The sequence below is a fragment of the Dipteris shenzhenensis genome, unplaced genomic scaffold (assembly GCF_047967505.1).
Source record: "Dipteris shenzhenensis isolate YYH24624 ecotype China unplaced genomic scaffold, Dip_SZ_1.0 scaf0463, whole genome shotgun sequence".
NCBI lineage: Eukaryota > Viridiplantae > Streptophyta > Polypodiopsida > Gleicheniales > Dipteridaceae > Dipteris > Dipteris shenzhenensis.
The window spans coordinates 25,001-28,463 of record NW_028239769.1 but is presented as its reverse complement, the minus strand read 5'-3'; positions in this window follow the sequence as shown (position 1 = coordinate 28,463).

Below are 3,463 nucleotides of genomic sequence, written 5' to 3'. Positions count from 1 at the left end.
CAATACTAAAAGTTTTGTAAATGACGCTTTTCATCAGCAGGTAGAGTATGGGTGAATCATATTCTACGCGAACCAGAAGTAATCTGGACAAGTAGCTGAATGACATATGACCGAGTGACCAACCCACGAAACTACTAATCAGAAATGTTATGTTGTTGCTATATCGAAAAATAAATAGGTGAATTGGTCTCGCCAATACGGGACTTGGTAAAAGAATTGGATTTAAAATCTGGAAAATGAAACTATCCAAGAATATATTACCGATTCGAAAGTCACTGAGTGAATTGGTCGGACGTAGAGTTCGATAATCCGGTAAATCCTTGGTTCGGAACCAGTAAAATAACATGTATGGTACTATTGGGACAGTTACAACATGTGGTTTCACTATCAATGCATATAGAGGTGAACAGAATATTGACAGAAATATTAGTAGCTATCCCATCATCAAACCACTCAAAGCGACGGTACCACTAAGATTCCCTCCCAAAAGAAAAGCTCTTATGGATAGTATTTGGGAGGGTCCAACGGGTAATGTTGTTAGTAATCCATAATATAGTCCGAATATTATAGGTGGACCTGCCACCTTCACCCGAGTAAGCAGCGAAACCTGCAGTAGATACAACGACATTTGAACGCTTTCTACGTTCATAATTATTTCCTTCCCATATTTTTCAGTTTTTTTTTTTTCCCGTAGAGTGCCGGCAACCTCTCCGTACCACTCCCGTAGCTAGCACAGCAACTCCTTCGGAAAGGAGTCGATGGATTTCTTAATCATGAGGAGACAGAATCCCATGATTAAGAATTTGGAGACGTCTCTATGCATTTCCCTCAATGGTCACTTCCCGTCACCCAATAATTCTATAATTTAGTGATTTGTTACCATCTGCTTCGACAGGTTACTCCAACCCAGACGCCCCGGATTATTATTACGCCGTAGGGGACGAGTAACAAGTTCAAGCACATCCCTCGCATTAGTGGATCCATGGATTTGGGCAAAGGTGAACTCGACAGACCATTTTGTATCAATACCTCTTGCTTCTAAAGGATTGGCATGAGCCATTCCAGTAATTGCTGAATCAGGTTTTAATTCATGCATACGCTGTATCTGGTTATAATTATCCGGTTTTTCCACGATCCGTGGCATGAGTGTACCCATCTCTTTGCAAGTATCTCGTGAGAAAGATGGCTCGGCAGCTTGATATCGTTTATCCATGTAGGGAATACCTGTTTCGTAGACAACCATTCCGCAGCGAATTGGGAATCTTGCTATAGAAATTTCTGATAGATTATCTCCCGTAAAAGATATAGATTTACCAGCTGCTATCTCAAGATAGTCTCTCAGACTCTTCCATATCTCATCCTCCCTCTCCTTCAAACCCTGAGGTTCCATATTAAAGGCGGAACAAATCTTTTCTATCCAAGCACGCGTCCCATCAGGACCAATAGGAAAAGGTGCTCCAATTAACTGGCATTTACGACGCCGCATCAGAGTCGTCGCTGTACGGCTCAGAGAGGGATTCACGCCGCAAACATACACTCCCTTGCCTAATGATGGAAGTTCAGTATATCTCTGGGAGGGTAACCACCCCGATACCTGAATGGATTGACGTTTCGATTCCGGATTCGGTTGAGAAGCTACAGTTGAAGTTAGAGATCCAAAAAGAACTGAAGCATGATTCTTTAATTTCCGTCCCTCCGGATTAGCCCCCCCCGCTTCCGTCGTCGCAGTGTCAACACCCCCAACTAAATCCTGTTTCTGTTCGTGTCTAGATATGTCAAATTCCGGACACCGATGCGTCGTGGCAGCTGATACAGTATCCTCTCCCTGAGTAAAAGCATAATCCGATCCATTGGCCCGCGCAACTACAATTGGTACTCCAAGTTCGTTTTCTAGCTTGGGTGCTATGCCTTCTAGGTCCGTCTTTGTTATTTCCGTGGTACATGTGCCAATCCAAATAATGACACTAGGGTTTCTATCTCGTTTTATTTGGATACAAATTCTCTCCAATTCCCCTTGATCATTTAATTGGGCCGAGACGTCCCCCTCTTCCGACTCTGCCATTGCATAACGAGGTTCCGCAAGGATCGTAACTCCAAGAGCGTTCTGTAAGAAATAACCACAAGTCTTTGTACCTACCACTGGGGAAAAGCTGTCTTCGATCTTTTGATATAACCAAGCCACACAACTAATGGGGCAAGAAGTGTGATAATTTCCGGTTTCACATTCAAAAGTGAGAGTTTCGGGAGTCTTCGTGAAAGGGTTTCCTCAGAAAGGGTACACATACAAGAAATTTGCAGTTTCGGTTTCGAATCATCGTAAAATCAAGCAGAATATCCTGTTGAGTTTGCTGGGCATTCCTCTGCCCCCCACCATCGGGATTCAGATAGAAATCGGAGAGCAGACTGAATAATTCTCTATCTGGAATTTCCCTTGGCACAACCCCTTCTGGTCGAGACAATATCTGATCCGCCACATTGGGATGGAAATCACAAACATAATTGAGATCTGATTGACATTCAGCCGTTTCAAACAATGTTTTCCCCTTCACCCTCGAGACCCGAATGTCCTCAATGAGAGGCAACACTTCCAGCACAGGCATCGGGCAGGCTTCTACATGTTTATCAATGAGATCTCTCCTAGATGTCCGATTCCCCACCAAACCTGCTAATCGCAATGGGTGGGTATGTGCCTTCTCCCTAACCGACGCAGCAATACGATTTGCTGCAAAAGGGGCATCGAATCCATTATCCGTGATAATAATGCAATAATCCGCATGATTCGATGGAGCGGCAAAACCTCCACGGACTACGTCCCCTAAAACGTCGAATAGAGTAGTATCATATTCATAAGAAGCATTCGATTCTTTCGATGATTTAACCGTTTCTCCCACTACGTATCCCCCACAACCAGCTCCCGCAGGTGGTCCCCCTGCTTCAACACGATCCACTCCGCCATAACCCTTATAAATGACATCCTCAGGCCACACATCTTCATAGTGGTAATCCTTCGATTGCAAAGTGTCTATAATGGTAGGTATCAAGAATCCCGTGGGGGTGAAAGTACTATCATGTTTCGGATCACATCCAATTTGCAATACCCGTTTTCCGCGTCTCGCCAAAGCTATTGATATATTACAACTTGTTGTTGACTTACCAATTCCACCCTTTCCATAAACTGCTACTTTCGTTTCGCAAAGCTCCGATTCATTTTCTTCATCCCGACTATCCCCCACTTCCCCCCCCTCCCCCTCACGTTCTCTTTCCCCTTTTTTCTTCATTTTTCACCCCTTATCCATACTTTCCCCCCGTAGACTCATTCATTCCATTTATGGATTCAAGTTTATGGATCCTCCACCCGCCTGCAATTATTGATATCGATACGGATCGTGGGGTTCCATGGGCGGGAGAGTATCTTCTTATTCATTCGGATTGATGATTGGTATTATTCTACTGCTAACTGCCT